This window comes from Panthera tigris, chromosome B4, assembly GCF_018350195.1.
Source record: "Panthera tigris isolate Pti1 chromosome B4, P.tigris_Pti1_mat1.1, whole genome shotgun sequence".
NCBI classification, from domain to species: domain Eukaryota; kingdom Metazoa; phylum Chordata; class Mammalia; order Carnivora; family Felidae; genus Panthera; species Panthera tigris.
Window position 1 is genome coordinate 104065800 of NC_056666.1, and position 21700 is coordinate 104087499.

General features: G+C 36.1%; 1 long non-coding RNA gene across 1 annotated transcript in view; it reads right to left on the minus strand.

Annotated features, from left to right (window-relative positions):
* The window catches only part of LOC122240399, a 60813-nt gene that overhangs the window by 10578 nt on the left and 28535 nt on the right, over nucleotides 1-21700 (minus strand). Inside the window, exon 2 of the long non-coding RNA XR_006220082.1 lies at nucleotides 6075-6172. This is a non-coding gene — a long non-coding RNA (uncharacterized LOC122240399). The remainder of the gene's footprint in view (nucleotides 1-6074; nucleotides 6173-21700) is intronic.

Below are 21700 nucleotides of genomic sequence, written 5' to 3' on the forward strand. Positions count from 1 at the left end.
CTCTGTCTCTCTCTGTCTCAAAAGTAAATAAATGTTAAAAAAAAAAATTTAAAATAATTCACAAAATCAAATAAAGTATAACAGCTAAAATAATTTTTTAAACATTTTCATTTGCATTGTGACTTTTATAAAGTACAGTATCCAGTGTTTTTATAATGAGGCCTCACTGACAAAAATAATTAAAGTTCTTAAGAGCAGTGCTCTCTACATTGTAAGCATGCCAGACTTGTTCCAGATATCTGCAAGAGTAATCTAGAACATCGTTAGGGTTTGCAAAGGTAAGTACAAACTCACATTGTATTTCACTATAATATGCTATTCATATTGAAGTACTCAAAACAATTTTAAGCTTTTCATTGCTAATATTACAAAAAGGAAATTTGTCAGTGCAATAAATACATAAGATAAGCAAGAACTTTTTAGCAAAGTTTTTCTCTGAATTTCAGAAATTGAGTTTCAGGGAGAACTTTGTTTAGTTTCTTTTAAATTAAAAGAGAAGATACAAAATACCCTTTGTATTAGCAAAAGGGATGACCAATATCTTGTTAGGTTTCTCTTTCTTTAACATCAGTTCATTTAAATATCTCCAAATCTTAGGGAACATTTTGACTTCACTCTAACTCCTGAAGCTTGTGTCTTTTTGCTCATTTGTTAAATAAATTTTGAACAGTCTTTCTGAGCAAAGATTTCTGAAGGAATTCAGAAATATAATTCCAGATAGTTTTTATTTAACAATAGCACATATTTCTTTCCTAATCTTACAACATGTTTTAAAATTGACCTCCTGCTAACTTATTCACCTTCTTTATGCAAAATAGAAAAACATACTTCTTCCATCAGGAAGAATTTCAGCACTAACTTATCTGCTTATTGGGTGGGTTAACACCCTGAACAACTGTATGCTATGGTCCTTTGTGAAGGATTCATTTTTTAATTTGTTCAATTGTTTATTTAATACTATTCTTAAGTAGGCCACCTTATTTGCATAATAAAAAATATTTTAGTGCTAAATTAAAACTATTTTCTAAATTAATTATAATGAATTACATTTTTAATTACTTCTTTTGAAGTAAAAACCCATTAAATCAATATTTAAAAAGTGTTTGATAGAATTTAGAACAGAAAAGAATATATATGTATATTGAGGAAGAAACTCTAAATTATGCTTGATAGGAGGATTTTCATATATTGAGCTTAAATTTGATGAGTTAATGGAAGTCTTTGGACTGTAAGCATGGGTGTGGTCAATATCTGCTTTGTTGCTAAAGAGTTCTAGAACTTTAGTCCAGTCACTTTATCTTCTAGACTTGTTTCTAAATCTATAAAATGAAAATGTTTTACTACATGATTTCTTATATATCTTCTAGTTCTCAGATTCTTTATTTTTATCAAATTGTATATTTAGACTCTGGAAATTTTTCATTGTAATAATAGAAAATCAACTAAGTATGAGTAACAACTAGCAAATTTTTTTTAATGTTTATTTATTTATTTATTTGAGAGAGAGAGTCAGAGTGTGAGCGGTGGAGGGGCAGAGAGAGAGAGGGAAACATAGAATCTGAAACAGGCTCCAGGATCTGAGCCATTAACACAGAGCCTGATGCAGGGCTCGAACTCATGAACCGTGAGATCATGACCTGAGCCGAAGTCGGACGTTCAACCGACTGACCCACCCAGGCGCCCCCTAGCAAATTTATTTGTAATCCTACTTATTTTGCAACTCCAGGACAAAATAATACTTACATAGATCAGGAGGTCAGAAAGTCAACTATTTTCTGAAATGATATAGTATCCCATGTAGGAAAGGCATACATATATAAGCCTTCCAAGGGAAAAAAAAAAAAAAGGATTTTTTTTTTAGTTATAAGAGCCTTCTATTTTCAATGACTTAAAAAGTGATTACATAGGCAATGATAATTTGTTACAGATGTATAAAAGAAGCTGTATTTTAACATACAATTTTTAATATAACAAAGATTAAACTTACAGTGAACTTTTAAAACGAAAAAGATTAAAGTATTCTAGTAATATGTTCAGAAGTTGATTTTAAAAATCGTATAACTCTTTAATGAAAGACTAATGACTTGTGAGCATTTCAATGACAAAATTATATTTACATTGATTGTCTTTTACCATTTTACTCATTCAGTTTATTACCACAATTCAACTTTTTATTCTGGTTACAAGGAATTCTATACAATAAATAATCAAGCCAAGTTCAAATTTGTATATAAGGAAGAAAAATAACCCTAGCACTTTAATTTTGTATTGATTACATTATAGGTTGGAGAAAAAGGCAAATTAAAAGTGCTTAACATCACTTTTATCTGTTGTCAACAGGCAATCACACTTGAACTTACTCCATTCTTTGTAATTTAAATATTTCAACTAACTCTCAAAATTCCATCAAACTAAACTCTAAGAAAATACCCTTGCAAGAAGGAAGAGGTTATATTCTTCCATTTGTCCTCCTCTTCTATGAAATTTAAAATCATCACTCATTCTTTCACTCATTTATTTATGAACAAAGTTTACTGAAAACTGACAAAAATCATTTCATGCTCACCTGTTTTCTCCTCCTCCTGGATATATAGCTAGGCCCCATTTCCCTGACTCTCTTGCATTTAGGTGTGACCATAGACTGAGTTCTGGTGAATGAAACATGGACAGAAGTGATAGCCACCACTCCCAGGAGTAGGATTTAAAACTTTCCGCATATGATTCCTGTTTCTGATCTCAACTCTAGGACCAATCAGAAAGGAATCTGCAAACCTAGAGGAAGTAGTAGCCTCAAGTTTTACAACATGGTCCAACGGACCCTATGTTAAGTCAACCAGGTAGGAATGCTATCAAGGGTCTATGACCTGAATGAGAAATCAACTTCCAGTATATTAAAACACAAAGATGCTAACTAAGGTTTATTTGGTACATCACCTATCACCATACCTAATACAAGAACCTTTCTCCCAGATGTGGAGAAGTGTTGAAGTCTAGGGAAAGAGAAATAGGAGGATTATTTCTATTTATTCATTCAAAAACTAATGTAATAGTTACCACTCGAGAGACCTAAAAGACTGAAAACTTATCACCATGGTCCTCTCATGTCCTTAGTCTCCAACTTTCCCTTGTCTTCCCTTTTGCTAAACTTAAGTTGCTCAACTTACATCTGCTAAACCATAAAAATAATTTTTTTTTCTCCAAAATCCATTTTTGATCTCATGTCACAGAAATTAGTAACACTCTGGCTGACTCCTTTTGCTAAAGTTCTCTAGAAATCTCTAACTTTCTTCCCTCAAACCAGAACACTGCTTTGGGGTTCTCATGTTCTAGCAGTCTGATTAAAAGCTTATGTTTACTAATGTTCGGGATGACTTTCTTCTACACTTTTGCATCTCTGAGCTGTATTGAAAGTAAAATAAAAAGTAAGAAGATGTAACTGCCCTCAAGAAGCTTCTCATCTATTGGGGAAAGAGAGAGGGCACAGACAAGGCTGTTTAATATAATTATGCCTCTAGTCAGGTTCTGTTTAAATTGTTACAGAATTATAAATGAGTGAGCAATTAATATGCCTAGAGCTTCCTGTTAAAGCTACATTGAGAATCTGAGTCTTGGTTAGGGATTCTCTTTCACAGAGGAGAACCTGCATGCAAAATAGCAAACAGCCACCAAAAATGGAAGTGTCTTGGAGGCAACTCAAAATTAGTGGGTCAAAACCAAATTTCATCCCCCAAATTCCATCTCATTAAATATCACCCAGAACTGTGCAAGCCAGAAGTCAGTCATTTTCACCCTATTATATCCCTCACTGCCCTCTATAATAAGCTATTCACTAGTTTTAATTATTTTTTAAGTTTATTTATTTATTTTGAGAGAGACAGAGAGAAACAGAGAGGGAGAGCACAAGGTGGAAGAGGCAGACAGAGAGGGAGAAAGGGAATCCCAAGAAAGTTCCACACTGTCAGCACAGAGCCCAAGTTGGAGTTTGAACTCAACAAACTGTGAGATCGCCTCAATCAAGAATCAGATGCTTAACTGACTGAGCCACCCAGGCATCCCAACAAGCTATTCACTATTAACACACTTCAAATGTATCACTTATCTCCATATCCCCTGACACCATCATAGTCCAAGTTATCATCTTCTCTCGCTCAGATTATTTTAATAACCTTACATGTGATCTAACTTAATGACATTTTTCTTCTGATGTCCCCTTAAAAGTTAAAATTCTTAAAATGAGTTACAATACTCTACACAATCTGAACTTTTTATGACTGCCAAGCATCATCACAAATCTTTCTTGCTCTCTGATGCTATAACAATATTAGATTCATTTTGGGTCTTTGAAAAGGCTGGGTATCTCCTATACCAAGGCCTTTGTACATGCTGTTCCCGCTCCTTTGAGCAATATGTCTCCACCCCACCATTATCCCCACACTCTTTATTTAACTGTTTACTGTATATCTTCTAGACAGAATGCACCAAAAGAGAGAGAAGTTACTATGGAAACAATCTGACTCAGGTGAAGGCAATAAGAAATGCATTGTAGATAGAGAACTTTAAAATAACAAAAAACTCTCTAATAATTGGTCTACTTTTTATCAAAACCATATTCTGACAATTATAAAAACATAAGTAATAAAGTACTTCCCTCGATTGGGAAAGACCATTCCCACCAACCCACACCACTCTTGGTATGGAACTGCTTTTAGGTCTTAGCACTCAGAAACATTCTCAAGAAAGCCATCCATGATCCTTTAGACCATCTCCTCTGTCATGATCCTTTGTTCATGAGAACCTACTATAATGATGGAAATGTTCTACATGTGTATTGTCTAATGAAAGTAGCCATTGGCTACATGTGGCTCTTGAACACTGGCCAATATAACTGACCAAAATGGCTGTGGAATTATATTTTTTATTTTATTTAATTGTAATTAATTTAAAGAGCCAGCTGTGGTATGGGGCAGTACAGCTTCAAATCAAACTAAATATTATTGCTAAATGCTCTGTTACTCCTTTTTAATCCCCTATGAAAAGACTCACTAACTTTTGTTCAACATTCAACAAATATTTCTTCAGCATCTATTGTATTCCTGTTACTGTTCTAGGTGCTCACTCAGAGTTTACATTCTCAGGACTTGTTTGTCTAACAAATCTTTCCTTTAAAACCCTAAGTTCCATGAGGGCAGATACTGTCTTTCTTGTTCACAGTTTTATTTTGGAACCTCACCTATACCAGTAGATGGTAGATGACACGTAATAACTGATTCATCATTTATTGTTTGAATTACTTCCATGTGTCCATGCTACAGCATGAGGAAATGTCAGAAAACCAGGCCAGTTAGGTCTACTGACAACGTTAAAGAATCTTTATCCATGGGGAACTATCAAAGGTTTATAAGCAAAGGAATAATGGATCAGATTTGTGACTTTAAAACTGTCTCTGGCAATAATAAAATAATGTCTAGTCAGGAGCAGGACTTTAGCTTTTTTTCTTTTTAAGTACTATGAGACTAAAAGATGTGCTTATTTTCTTTGAATCAGAAATTTCGATATTATTACGCCTGTTGAAATTGCAGATGGAACTCTACACTTCGTGTATTTTCTAAAGCATAAATCAGCTCATATCACTCTCTTGTTCTCAACCTTTCAGTGGCTTCTCAGGACCCCCAGAATGAAATCCAATAAAATCTATGATCTAGAAGGTTTCACACACCCAATTCCTGTCACCTCTCTGACCTTACTTCCTCCTTTTCAACCCCTTACACAATGTGCTCCAGCCAAGCAGAATTCATAGCTCATCCTCGAAATGTTGGGCATATTTCTGTCCCAGGGCCATTGTACTTCTGTTTCTTTGTCTGAGAATGCTTCTTTCCATTGACAATTACTTAGGATACAGTTTCAACTACTATAACTAAAACCCAGAATTAACAATGTCTTAAGCAGAGTAGGTATTAAATTCCCTCTCATTTAAATGTCCATGTTGAGAGTTTAAGATGGGTATATAAACTACAATCAATAGGGACCCATGTTCCTTCTGTTATGTTGCCCATTCTTAAATAGTTCCCACCTACCTGTTCAAAATGATGTTCCACTTTATACCATCATATCTTCTTCCAGCAGCAGAACTTGAAGAAGAGCACAGGGAAGACACACACTTCCGTTTTAGCCCCTGACATAATAATTGGACAAATTATTTTCATTCACAACCCATTGATCAGTCCTTTGTCACACACGACCGTTAGAGAAAAAGAGGCTAATAAATAAAATCCTCATCTGGAGTAATGAAGCTAAAAATTCTACTACTGAGCAGTTAGGCGGGAAAAAATATTAGGGGCTAATTAGTATCTTTCATAGTCCGTTCCTTTCGAATATGCATCCTATTTTCAGTAGATAAAACACACTTGCCCTATTCCAAGGGAAATAACTCCAAATTCAATACATTCAGTGTGTCCATTACAAAGTCCAGGCTCTCTGCTTTATGATCAGTTTTCTCTACCATATCTGAAAGTGGCTGCTCATAGTCCAATAAAGAATTTTTTAAAGGCTACATACCTAAATTTCTTACCCAGATAATTAATATACAAAGGTAGAATTGGAACTAGATAACATTAATGAAAGCTTCCATTTGGAAACAGGAGGAAAATACCAGTAATCACTTGTCCATAGTAGTTATTGATTCCTGCTCTTCAAAAATCAAACTCCACACCTAGCTATGGGGATATTTATTGAATAGTTCATTTGGCTCCCCCTGGTTCTCCTATTCTTTGAGAAAATTTCTTTGTCACTGTCCTCCATGGCCCCTGGCTTCACTTCCAGGAGGTTCTTCATCTTCCACGGTCACCCTTATAATGGGATGGGAGAGTATGTCCATCATGTTATTCAAAGAAAAATGTATAGACATCAATGAATTAATTAGTAAGAATAAAGTTTAGAGTAGTGAAATTTAATATCCATTTTGAAAAGTTAGGAGGAATTTAAAGAAAGTATACAGAGATAATAGAGATGGAGGCTGGAATTAGGAAAATAAAAACAAAACAATGTAGAAAGTATAAATTAAAATCAAAGATTTCTTTTTTTTCTAATGTTTATTTATTTTGGAGAGAAAGAGAGTGAGCACGAGTAGGGGAGGGGCAGAGAGAGGGGGAGACACAGAATCTGAAACAGACTCCAGGCTCTGAGCTGTCAGCACAGAGCCCAATACAGGGCTCAAACTCACGAACCACGAGGTCATGACCTGAGTCAAAATATGTCACTTAACTGACTGAGTCACCCAGGTGCACCCCCCCTTTTTTGAGACCAATAAAATAAATCAATCATATTAAAATGAGAAAGAGCAAAAGATAGACAAATATAGGAATTAGAAAGGCACACACAATCACAGATAAAAAAGCAATAAAATTATAAGTAAATCATACCTATAAATAAATGGCAACAAATTCTGAATTCAGGTGGATCATTTCCTTATAATAAATTACACATGCATACATATATGTATCTGTATATGTATATATACATACACCAGCTGATACTCAAGATGCAAGTGTCCTAAAATAGCACTTAACTCTGCTCTTTCCTTGCTTTAGTTTCCTTCATCATACTTGTCATTACCAAATATCATGTTATATACTTGTTCATCTATTTTTTTTGTCTTCCAATACACACAAATTTAAGCTTCCTGAAGGCTGGTGCATCATCTGTTGTGTTTACCAGTTTTTCTAGTGATTGGGCTAGTGCCTACACAGAGTAAGCATACAAGGAAATACTTATTAAATCAGTAAAAAAAAAACATATCCTTTGTGTTTTCTCATGCATTTTTTAAAAACCTATGTTCTTTCTCACCAATGCACACATCATGTAAAATACTTAATGCATAATTTAAAAGCCTAGATTTTGCAAAGGCAACCTCCAGAATGAGACATGAAGGAAAATTGGGAATTGATTTCTTCAGTTTCCAAAAGAGGTTAAAATCCTATTTTACTTGAATTGTTTTTCCCTTATATAATGTAAGTGTACTTTTCTATACAGGCTAAAAGCAAGCTGCTCCTCACCCCAGATTAGAGGATTGGGCTTATTTAAAAAAGGAAAATCCATTAAGTTAGAAAATTAGTATTATAAGGTTCATTTCTTTCCAGATAAAAATAGAACTACTATTAAAGTCTTATAGAAAGCATATTCCTAACAAGAATCTTACCAACATTGCCTTCCAAGAGAATTTAAGGAATCTACTAGACATGGCCTTCACTATAAATAACCATTAATGTCCACCATTCAGCATTCAAATGAGTTGTTTGCAATATCTTCTTTTAAAGAATTGTAGCACTTAACTTTCTGAAAAGAACATTACTTGAAAATAGGTTTTTTTCCTCCCCTATTACAATGTGTAAAATTTACTTTCTTTTAGAACAGCTGAAAATAGAATAAAGCAGATAGACAACCTGACAGAATATTCACTATCTATTTATAGAAAGAAACTGAAAACAGTTACTATTCTTTCTAAATCAAAGATAAAGAAGATCGCTATTTCAGGCCTCATCCACCAACCATATTCTTTCTTTCTATCTCTCTCAAGTCAAGCAGGTTCCAGTGTCCAGGAGAAGTGAATAAGACCTTGTGTACTGGGGATTCTGAAGGAGAGAGATAATATGGACAAAAGTCAAGGTAAGAGCAGTAGAAAATTGAACTGAGAGTTAAAACTAATTTCTGAATCCAAAGAGAGCCTGGCTTGCACCTAGTCACAGTAATGTTTGTTTCTTAGAGGATTTTCCCCAAAGAATGAAGGAGAAGCCAGATGGACAGGTTGAGTTCTCTTTGTTATTTTGACTGAGATAGTGCCAGTTTGGGGAAAGATGAGGGATCAGAGAGTAAAGAAACAAATCACTTGCCAACGAATCACTAACCCATAAAAATAGCAACCTCTCTGCCTCTCACAATTAACTATCAGTGAAGTTAAGGCACTCCGGCTGTCAAACTAAGGACTGAGATGGAAAGTAACCCCATATCTAGAGAGAGACAAAACAGATTCTCAAATAAATCAAATTTCTAGAGTACAGATGCATTATCTTAATGCCCTCTCTCCTCACCACCTCCCCCCAAAATTTGGAAACTTGAGTTCAGCTTACATAAAATATTTAAAAAGATAAATATTTAAAACAATTTCTATTCAGCATTGTACTAGCAGACATAGCCAGTGCACTAAGGCAAGAAAAGTAAATTCATGGTACAAAGAATATAAAAAATCAGAAAAAAAGACGCTGAAAAATGAAAAAAAAAAGGAACCTAACATTATTTGCAGATAACATGACAGTGTTTTAGTAAATCAATAAAGAATCTATAGAAAAACATTTTTAATTCACAAATAAATCTGGCAAAGTTGATGGACATAAGATCACTTAAAAAGTAATTGCATTTCGGGGCACCTGGGTGGCTCAGTCAGTTAAGCATCTGACTTCGGCTCAGGTCATGATCTCGAGGTTCGTGAGATCGAGCCCCACATCAGGCTCTGTGCTGACAGCTCAGAGCCTGGAGCCTGCTTCAGATTCTGTGTCTCCCTCTCTCTCTGCCCCTCCCCTGCTCATGTTCTGTCTCTCTCTCTGTCAAAAATAAACATTAAAAAAAAAGTAATTGCATTTCTATGTACCATCAGCAAACATTACAAAATAAATTTTTAAATGATACCACTTATATCAGCATCAAAAATAAAATATGTCCATAGATTATACAACACCAAGAGTGAATCCTAAAGTAAATTATGGACTTTAGATATACCATTCTGAAGAAGAAATGCACCACTCTAATGCAGCATGTTGATAGTGGGGGAGGCTGTGCATGGGAATGGGAAGGCAAGGACTACATGAGAATCTTGTGTGCTTTCTGCACAACTCTTCCATAAACCTAAAACTGCCCTAAAAAATATTGTTTTAAAAATTAAATACATAGAACGATGTTTGTTCAATTTAATATCCGTATAAAAGATAATACTTGATCCTTTACCTATTCTCACATATACAAAAATTAGTTCCAAGTGGAGCGTACTTGTAAAGAGTCAATAGGAGGAAATAATAACTCCTCTATATTAAAATGTAAGAGGATACCTTTTTAAATAGAAGTAGAAAAGGGCTTTTTAAATAGGGGGGAAAAGCATTAATTATGAAGGAAAAGATAAGTGTGCTATAAGTGACAAAGGACTAGCATCTAAAATATATAATAACTTTACAAAAAAATAAAAAGAAAAGCCAGGGGTACTGGGTGGCTCAATTGGTTAAGCGTCCGACTCTTGATCTTGGCTCAGGTCATGATCTCACAGTTCCTGAGATCGAGCCCCACCTCAGGCTCTTCAACAGCATGGAGCCTGCTTGAGATTCTTTCTCCCTCTCTCTCTCTGCCCCGCCCCTGCTGGTGTGCTCTCTCTGTCTCTCTCTCTCTCTCAAAATAAATAAACATTTAAAATTAAAAGAAAACCCAAAAAGGAAAATGAGCAAGAAACTTGAAACGCAATATATGATAGGCAGTAAGTACATGAGATTAGACATCAGGGAAATTCAAATTAAAATCTAAACGAGATACAAGTCCTCAAAGGCTAGTAGGAGTAAATTTAAAAAGTTTGATAATACCAAGTATGGACAAGGTTGTAAAGCAATAGAAACCTTCATACTCTACTGGTAGGAATATAAATTGGTACAAGCTGATGAGAGACCATAAGGCCAGCTGAGGGCAAAGCACAAGCTAGTACAACTACCCACCCCCATCCCCCAGGTGGGATATGTGTGATACTCCTCATGCATTCCTGACTGCCCAAGAAAAAAAAAAGGAAAGAAAACAAATGATAAACTGATAGAGCTCACAGTCATAAAGGACAGGAGTCTCCCTCAGTTTACAAATGTCTTAGTAAATTATAAGAAAAAGGCAATCATATCAATAGCCTAATCTCCAGAAACCTATGGACTCAGTTTCCTAGAGCCCTTATATCACTCTCTCCTCCATAGTGATGCAGAAAACAAAGGCAAGAAGGAAATGGCAGATAAAATGGAATTGTTTTATAACCTGCAGCCCACTGATAAACACTTGAGGCAAATACAGAGTATAACACTTCACCAACAACTCCCTACTGTCATAATGTTAATGCCTTACTAGAGGGAAAATAACCTTAGCTTGGTAATAGCAAAGCCACGGGTATCTTATGAGTCCTCTTTAGCATATTAACGTCCTTCTGGAGGCCTCCCTTTTGCCTTCCCTCCCCCAACTCCATAGTATATAACCAATCACTCTTTACAACCCCAGTGCAGCTCTTTCTGCCCATGGGTCCTGTCCCCGTGCTTTAATAGAATCACCTTTTTGCACCAAAGATGTCTTTAAGAATTCTTTCTTGGCTGTCAGCTTTAAACACCACCATCACTCCAAAACCTCATCACAAACCACATTAGAAAACTGGTAGTATGTACTAAAGTTGAACGTCGGCATCCCCTATAACACTGGTATTCCACTACTAAGAGTAAAGTGAGATTAGCCTGACCATAAATCAAAATGCTCATCATGCCTTAACAGATGTTAAAATTAATATAATCAAATTATGTACTACCGGCATGAGGATATGCCAATAAATCAGTGAAACAAAATAAAAATCCCGAAACACTACCCCAGAAATAGTATTTTAATTCAGTAAGAAAGAAGAAAGTTTATTTAATCAGGGGTGTTGGCAAATTGGCTTTTCCCCCTAGAACTCCAATTCACAGCATTTGAAAACAAAATTAAAAATTTAAGTGTAAAATGAATAAAAGTATTAGAAGGAAACTTAAAAGGCTGTACAGTATTTAAAATCTAGTGTTTGAGAAGACTTTTATAAAACCAATATAGGAAATAGATTTTTTGCAACTTGATACTAAAATATCAAAAATGAAAAACAAAGAGGTGAAAAAGAGGTATATGATTAAAAAGGCAGACCTAGGCCAGCCGACTCCATTTTGTTCTGTGTCCTCCATCTTGAGTGACTATGTTCCCGACTGGCCCCCTTTCTGGGAAAACCGCAGAAAGCAATTCCCGCTCAAACCTCAGACCATGCCTCCTCCCCTTGAGTAACTTCCTGCTCACCCGTTCAAACTTCCCATTCAAACCATGCCCGGCAACCTGTGCATTGGGACTCTGACCCTTCCCCAGCCAATTGGCTAAGGCCACGACCATCACCTCACCAACTGCCCCTAGATCCCTATAAAACCTTTGTGCTTTTGAAACTCGCTCTCTCTCAGGCATCTCACCGCTGCGTTGGTGCAGGTAGGGGATTGAGCTCGAGCTAGCTTGAATAAAGGCTCTTTGCTTTTGCATCGGACTTGGCTCCCTGGTGGTCTTTGGGGATCATGAATTTTGAGCATAACATGATTAGTCAGGGTTCCTCCAGGGCAGCACTGTTTGAAACAGAACTAACATTGAGTTCTCTCCTTGGTGAGCAGAGACTGCACGAGGTGGTGTTATGGAAACTGGTCTGGATCACCTGGCAGAAGAACCAAGCGGCACTCAGAGATCTTGGAAGGCAAGAGGTTTATTTTACACTGGTGGGCTCAAGAGGAGGTCATTCTCCAGAGGTCTGAACCCAGAGCATCAACAGAGGGGACAATTTATAGGCTGTTACTTCCTCATTCCTCATTAGTAGTAATTTGGCACCTGAGGCAAGCAGGGTGGGAACAAAAACCCGGAAGGGAAGTCTTCAGGCAGGGACTGAATTCCCTTATCAGTCCTGTTGGCCATCATATAACAGATTTTTCCCTGACAGTGGAGTGGTTACAGAAAGACAACTTTATTTGCAAAAAATAAGGAGATCACGGTGGATAACTTCCAAAACGGTAACTCTTCGAGGAGAGGTAAGCAGGGCTATTATTTTTAATGTAGGGTTTAGGATAAATATTCAGAAAGGGGAACTTTGTCATCACATGTAAAGGCTGGCGTAAGTTTTCGCAGGAGTACTTAAAACACAAGCCTATACTTGCATCCTATGTTATGTTTATGAGGTTTGCACTCCTCCTAGGATGGAGATTTTAACATTATAATGTAACTGTCTTAACTGTGGGACAAGGGGACAGGGCTATGTACATGCTCAGAGAGTTCATACAAACTGGATGAGGTCTTGGATTCCTTCATCTCCACTAAGGGATACAAGGTCTTGCTTACTTTTGAAAGAGCACTGGGGACGTTTACCACTGATTTATTGTCGGTGGTTAGGCTCTTTCCAGGCCTGGTAGAGACTATTACATTTTGCGTCCCTTTTTATTCCCTTAAAATCCTTAACTACTGAGATTTTTGTATTTCTTTGTAATTGTGACACCCACCTAGGAAGTTCTGCCAGAAGTGTGCTTGGGCCAGTAGAGCAGAGTAAGGCACAGACCATAGCAAATAGCTGGGGGGCTAAAATGACTTCCCTTGTGTCAGAAATGCTATGTCTGGGGGCACCTTGGTGGCTCAGTCAGTTAAGGGTCTAACTTTGGCTCAGGTCATGATCTCATGGTTTATTTAGTTGAAGCCTTAAATCCATTTATCTGCTGGAAGCATGGAGCCTGCTTCAGATTATCCATCTCCCCCCTTCTCTCTCTGCCCCTCTCCGTCCCTCCATTCCTCCCTCCCTCCCTCTCTCTCTCTTCCTCTCTCTCTCTCAAAAATAAATATTTAAACGTTTCTTTAAAAAAGAAAAGAAAAGAAAAGAAAAGCTATATCTGTCTCTTTTTTTCTTTGGATCCCTAGAAAAAGGGGTTTTTCAGCTTACATATTGACATTGCAGACTAAGTACATCTTTGTTGTGGGAGCCTATCTTGTGCAGGGTTTTCAGAAGCATCCCTGGTCTCTACCCACTATATGCCAGTAGTACTTTCCACTCCTGTGAGCCGTAACAATAAAAATGTCTGTGATCACTGCCAAATGTGTGTCACTGTGGTAAATTCATGTCATGGGATATTATCTAAACCCCAAAAGAATGCATTAGTTTACCTGATCATTTTCAGCTGGTTCAGATGGATTATCACAGTATAGAAGTAATGTAATATGAGATAAAATGCAGAAAAATGTATATAATATAGCCTTACTTTTGTACCCAAAAGGAAAAAATATATATATATATTGGCTCTGTATGTGTGTTGTTTTTCATCCTTTATGTTTATATTTTTTAAAAATACATACGGTAACTACTGAATTCTTAGTTTTTAAAACCTAAAGTATAAGATATCACCTTGAAGTTTGGGTTGTTTTTTTTTTTAAGTCCAATTTTGAATAAGTAAATTCAACAGAAAGTTGATGATGAAATACTAGAAAGGTTGTTTACTCAGTTTTTGCCACTGAACTACCACCTGTATTCTGCAAAAGTATGTTATATCATAGAGTGTCCGCAGTGGTCTCAATTTCATGAAATTGTGTTCCTTAAAAACAAAACATATTTAGCTACTAGGTGTTTTAATATTCTAAAACTAATTTTATAAATAAATTCACTATTTAGGGAACACATCTCTTTTGTCAACTCATAATCCCCATTTTGAACCAGAAATAATGATTACCTGTGATCATTTTAAGTATTTGTCAAATTTCTGTAGGAAGATATCAAAGACACCAAATATTACCTGTGAACAATTTCTTAAGAAAAAAAGAAAGAAAGAAAAAGAAGAGAAGAGAGAAGAAAAGGAAAATAACAGAGGAAATTTTTTAACCAGTAGAGGATTAAATAAGCAAAGGTAAAAATTAATTCATTCAACAACTTGAATGTAGATTATGCCAGGTAGAAAGTTGGCAGATTTGAGTCCAGAGGCAATTGCTTTGAAATCAGATTGTTCCAATGAGGCCACCCTCAAGTTCATGAAACTACAAAGTCAGCCAGTAACACACTCCTTACACTCCTTCAACATTTCTAATCCAAGTTCTTTCCTCCATACTGTAAGATTCAGAACTCTTGAGATTCAAAGAGAATATACAAAGTTCTTTTGTAGAAGAAAATAAGGGCTTTATAGATGCTGCCTGCCATATCCATGACAAAGTGAGTTGTCCCTTTGTTCAGGTAGTGACATTAATTTGGGCTTTAGAATCATAAAAGAGTGACAACTTTGCCCCTTCCCATCTGATGGCTAAAGTTGCTAAGGCACTAATTAAAGACTACAACAAAATATGAATATATGAGAGCGAGAGTCTCACGAGATGGTAAGTATCACTCATCTGGATTTGGTAAATTCTATCTCTGTAATAAATGACACATGGGTCACATGGACCTGAACCATAATAGCTGAACCATAATAGCTCAGAGTCCCACAGAAATGCCTTGACTGAATTCCCTCTTGCTCCCTCCTCTGATTTAATGTTCTGTCCTCAACCTTTATTAATAGGTAAAATAAAAACTATTTCAACAGTGGTTTTATTTCTTTGGTAAAAACAAAAATGAAGACATCAAATGTAGAGGTTGCCCCTTATACATAGACCTCCATGATGTATGTCTCACTAAATATATTTACAAGAAATAATTTGCCCCTGTAGAGAAATTTTTATGTCTTTTGTATCAGACATGAATATTACTTAGCTCAGTATGTTTCTTTTTTTGCCTTAGCTGCCAGGAAACTAAGCCAAATTGTGTGCCCGGCAGTAGTAATGAGGTCATCTGAGAAATCTGGTGACATAAACTCCTTCTGCTTCTCTAAGCTGGTGTCTCTTCCTTTTTATTCTGTTATTGAATTTAAAATAATTTAAAACTCTGTATTTCATGTCTAAATCATTTGAAAATAGGTGAAATCGGGGTGCCCAGCTAGCTCAGTCGGTTAAGTGTCTGACTTCGGCTCAGGTAATGATCTCTCTTTTCATGAGTGGGGGTCCTGTGTCTGGCTCTGTGCTGACAGCTCAGAGCCTGGAGCCCTCTTTGGATTCTGTGTCTCCCTCTCTCTCTGCTCCTCCCCCTGACTCTCTCTCTCTCTCTCTAAATAAATAAACATCAAAAAAATGTTTGAAATAGGTGGGATTGAAATAAGAAAATAAAAACACAATTTTAAAGAACTATAATCAGACATTATATCTTTCCATAAACATAAACTGCAGATGGAATGTGATCTATCATTTAAAATTTTCCTGATGTACTTCAGCTATACATCTCAGATCTTTTTATTCATATTGGTCATATATCCATTCTTTCAGAAATATTTAATGAGTACCAACAATAGGCCAATTTTAAAAAGACTGTGCTAGGTAAGGTTGCCTACGTGGCTTAGTCAGTTAAGCATCTGACTTCAGCTCAGGTCATGATCTCACATCTCATGAGTTCAAGCCCTGCATCGGGCTCAGTGCTGACATGACAGCTTAAGCCTGGAGCCTGCTCAGATTCTGTGTCTCGATCTCTCTCTGGCCCTCCCCTGCTTGTGTTCTGTCTGTCTCTCTCTCAAAAATAAACAAACATTTGGGATACCTGGGTGGCTCAGTTGGTTAAGCGTCCAACTTTAGCTCAGGTCATGATCTCATGGTTTGTGAGTTCGAGCCCCACATGGGGTTCTATGCTGACAGCTTGGGGCCTGGAGCCTGCTTTGGATTCTGTGTCTCATTCTCTCTCTGCCCCTCCCCTACTTGTGCTCTGTCTCTCAAAAATAAATAAATGTAATAAATAAATAAATAAACATTAAAAAATAATAAAATAAAAAGACTGTGCTAGATACTGTGGTAAGAAAATAAAATATAAAGATACCATTTTAATCCCTTAAACTAAAAATCTAGTTGGAGAAATGGCAACCTAAAATTTAAATAATATCAAAGTCTACAACTATCAGACAATCCAAGGCATTCCAGGAAATGAGAGCATTAATTCAATTTCTCTGCATGGGGTCATTAATGCCTAGTCCCCATGAAAATATATACCTGACACTGTAATTTATCCTGTAATCAACAAATTATGGTATGACTGACTTGTGGCTTTATCTTTTCTGTATATTTTAGAACTGTTCTCATGATAGAGCCATTTAGGCTTAGATTACTAGCCTTATTAACCTGGCTTGAATTAAAAGCTTTTCTGATAAAAAATAAGTTACTAATTGTAAAAAGAAAAACCAGAGCAGAATAAACAAACCAAATGGATTGGTAAGTGGCCACTCAAAGTGAGGAAAGAATAATATGAGTCACTGACTCTCAGTGAGGGAGAATACAGATTGAATAGTGTTTACTCTACCATACAGTGATTTGTTGAGGGTTATAGCAAATCACGTCAATACCAGCGAGCATATAACAGAATATACCTATGTATGATGATATATGATGATATGTCATCATAGTTTATTAGTTTGAATCCCTTTCTTCTGCCACTAGAAAACATGAGGGTAGAATTTTTCCCCACCTCACTCATCCTTTGATAGTTATAATAAATGTTGTTCATGGAAAGAATTGCATGCTAAATGATTGATACAAACCGTGAATCAGTGGGGAAGAAAAAAGGGTCCTCTGACTCTGGAGTATTGTCTTAGGACTAACTGCCTCCATCTAAACAAGGATTTGAGAGCAAGTAGTGCCTTTAGGAAGTAATCACAAGAAGCACTAGATAGGAGGTAGAGAAATGAGATGAAGAAAAGAGGGAAGTCAATACAGGTATGTTATCCAGGAGGTTCCTATAGCAGATTACCACCACAAGCAGCTGGGGAACTCTGAGGACACTAGACTATAACCCAGAATTATTCCTCCTGAGAGATGAGAAAGATGAAGTGTTTATCCTCCAACAGCTATCCCACAATGGTTGAAGGTAGGTTCTTTGAATATTAGTCACCACCTGTTCCAGGACTTCATTCCCGCCTAGTTTGCACTGAGAGAGAGGCCTCTGTCAGGGAGTTGAATGTACTTGAACTAAGATGCAGTTAGGCATGTACTGAAATGATGACTACAAGGAAGGTATGGGTGAGGCATCAACATTGTCAACCAAAACTGTTAATGAAACAGAGGAGCTAAAAATTGCAGTGCAACTAACTATTTAATTTGAATCTAGCTGAAACATGGGTAGGATTCAAATAGACAAAAAAAAGGAAAGCAAGAGTCATAATACAAGTAGGACATATTTAGGAGATCAGAGAGAAAACCAAACCTAATGGAAAACTGGTTAGAATGAGATGTGGGGGAAAAAAAAGAAAGAAAGAAAGAAAGAAAGAAAGAAAAGAATGAGATTTAAAGATCCAGTAGTTTCAAATTGCAGGGGTCTAAAAGGTCACCAAAGACTTTGGACTTTATCCTGTAAACAACAGGAACTCTGGAAGATTTTGAGTACTAGAATAATATGAACAAAGTTTAACAAAAATTAATTTGTGAGCTATAGGTAGGAAGAAATGAGATATTTTAATCTGGAAGTGTTGATGTAGTGATATTATAAGTCAGGTTTGAGGAACCTGGCTAGAATGGTAGAATTAGGGCAGGAAACAACAAAATGGTAACTAGGAAATAATGGATTATATGAACACAATAAAGGAGGAGCCTAAGACTGCCAGAGTTCAAATCAGTAGGCCATGATGTATGTGCTTTCTTAAACTAGTCCTAAATTTTAGAAGTAATTAAACAGCTTTCACTTTGGATATAGTTTTTTAGAAATTTATTAAAAATATGCAAATTCCTGGTTCTGATATCATTTCAAAAGTTAAAATGTGATTTTCACAAATCTAACATTATGATTCTGGTCATTCACAATAATGACATAATGATTAAGAAAGTTGGTTATGAAATATTTTTATACATTTATTTATTCTTCTGTACTTTTAGTCTATATACTCCTAGTAAGGATTCTTATGATGTATCTTATTTTTGATATTTTTATTATGTTAATTTATTTTGAGAGGGAGAGTGCGAGAGTAGGGGAGGAGCAGAGAGAGTGTCAGAGAGAGAGAATTCTAAGCAGGCTCCACACTGTCAGTGCAGAGCCTAATGTGGAACTCGAACTCACAAACCGTGAGATCATGACCTGAGCTGAAGTCCAGTCATATGCTTAACTAACTAAGCCACCCAGATGCCCCAAGGTGTGTCCTATTTTTAGTCAAATTATCTTGGAATTCTTAAAGATTATAAAACTCCTTATATTTACCTTTTTTTTAAATTGAGAGAACTTTGTCTCCCCCAGCTATTACAGCAAGAAACATTAAATACCTACACTGCGGCAGCTCTATGCTAAGCTATAGGGTCATAAAAAGGAGTGGCAGGTGGCCCCATGATGACCATTTTAAATAATGGAGGGATAGCAAGTGTTCTGGTTACCTAGTGCTAAAAAAAAAAAAAAAAAAAAAAAAAAAAAAAAAAAAAAAAAAACACTCTCAAACTTATTGGCTCAAAATGTTTATTTGGCTCATGAACCTGCAATTGGGGCAAGATTAGCAAAATCTGGCTCCATAGCTGGCCAACTCAAAGATTAGAAGCTAACACGTATCAAGGCCCCATCACTCAATGACAGTGGTTAATGTTCAGTGTCACACCATCACCTTGGTCATTGAATTGGCCATAGCGGGAGCATGGAAATCAGCAAATTCTACCAATCAGGGTTAGTTATTTGTTGCTTGATTGGTTGATTGACTGACAGATTGGAGAGCTTTTTGTTAAACATTTAAACACCCCCACTGAATAGCTGGAACCAACTATTTAAAAATAGCAACTAAAAATTCCAGGATGCAAAATTGTGAATAGCAAATGCACTATTGAATTTTTCAAATGTTGTTTAGAATTGAGCAAAACAAGTTGTTCTGGCTTTCCAAAATGCTCTTTAAAAACCATCTCTTATACGCAAGTGTTATTGTATGTGTATATTTTTACATTTTATGTGTAAATACGAAATATGCATTTACACAAAGTACGTATTGTCCACTTTCCCCTTTTTCCTAGGCATGCCAAGAAGTGAAACCAATAGTTTTTGGTAAACTCACCTCATCTGTCTCTAGATATCTAGCAATCATCATTTGACTCTGGTTTTTGTTTTCAATATTGTTGTAAATTTTCATTTTTATGTCTATCTTTATAGGTTTTTGTTGAGAAGTGGGGGAAAGTTGCACTGGAGACTTCTAGCTGGATCACATTTCAAATGTCATATAACAAGCAAGGCCTTTTGCATCTCTTTTAAATCTAAGGAAAACTTTTGAATAAAGCAAGTATGCTAAATTTTAATTTAGGTTTATATTTGCATTCGTGAGTTTTGTCTGTGTGCGCACAGAATTTTTTGGTGCCAATCGACTATATCACAAAAATGAATATTTTAGGGCAAATACAGGATCATGCTGCTAAACTCCTTTCCGTGGTGAAGGTAAGAGATTGAGCCTGCTCTGCTGTATTATTACATCATGGACTGTTAGCCAGCAGTTCACACTACAGCATTGAGGTGTGGTAATATTTTGTGTGCATGCAGGGTACAGAGCTGACACATTCACACCTCTCCCTTGAATGTACTAGTGAGTCTTTCAGGTAGTAACAGATAGCATGTCTCTTCTATGCTTTACATGTATTAGCACATTTAATCCTCACAATGACTCTCTCAGGAAGGTGCTGTTACCCTCATTGATAAGAAAATTGAAACAAAGAAATGAAAATAGGTTTGCCCAAGGTCACACAAAGAGAAAATAGCAGAATCAAACGTAGATCGTAGATCGCAGGCAGTCTCTCTCCAAAGCCGCTTTCTCAACCCATCTTTCCCTCTGCCTGAGCAAATGAGGTCTAACCCAGAGGATGGTATTTGATGAAACTCATTTTGGATGTTCTGATATGGCTGACTCCTCCATTTACAATGGGGAAAAATGTTGAAATTTGTGCATTCCATGTGACTATTATTGAGAGAGAAGCAAACTCGGAAATTATAATCCCTCCTTTCTTGTATAAATAATTTTGAGCTTTGCCAAGTTTACATTGTTTAGTCCCAGAGTTTGTTTCTTTTTCATCATTCCCCTTTGAATTTTCCAAAGGATAGTCACATGTTTGACAAGTTCAAGATTTTTTTATCTGAGACCTAGTCACCATTGTAATTTCCTCCAGCTCATAGATTCTGAAATCTCCTATAAACATGCAGAAATCTTTTCTCATTCATTCCCTGAGATCTACAGGGGTAAGAATGTTGAACCTGGCAGAATGACAAAGGAGAAGATCCTTAAAGGCCACAGCAAGTAACTTTTAAATATAAAATCTATTTCCTTAATCACTTTTTCTCCTCTTTAAAGGTTAGGAAATTGCTTCTGTTGGATTACCTATTTAGTAGTTATAATATCCTAAGCATATATTGATTTTGTTTCTAAAATGATATATTATGGAATACTTCCCAGAGTTTGTAACATTAAATTTATACTCATCTATTTTCTAAATCTTTTTTTTTAAAGGAGCTGAAATGAAATTAGGGTATAGTCACATTGTTACAAGATTGCATATACCTAGCACCTCGATTGGTAAGTCTTGCGCTTCCTTTTACTTATTTATATCTTTTTTCCTTACGAGGTAACATTTCATGTTACTCAACAACCATTCACTGGCAAATACCATGGGCCAGGTACTGTGCTTAGAATTGAGATAAGAGGATGAATAGAACCCATGCCCTACTCCAAAGACTTCATATTTTCATGGAAGCTACAGATAAGTAAGTATATATAAGTATAATATCCTATTGTGGGTACTGTAATCATACCCAGAATAATGCTTCCCCAAGGACATCCATGTCCTAATGCCAGAAACTGTAACTATGTTTGGTCACCTGGCAAAGACAGATCAAGGATGCAAA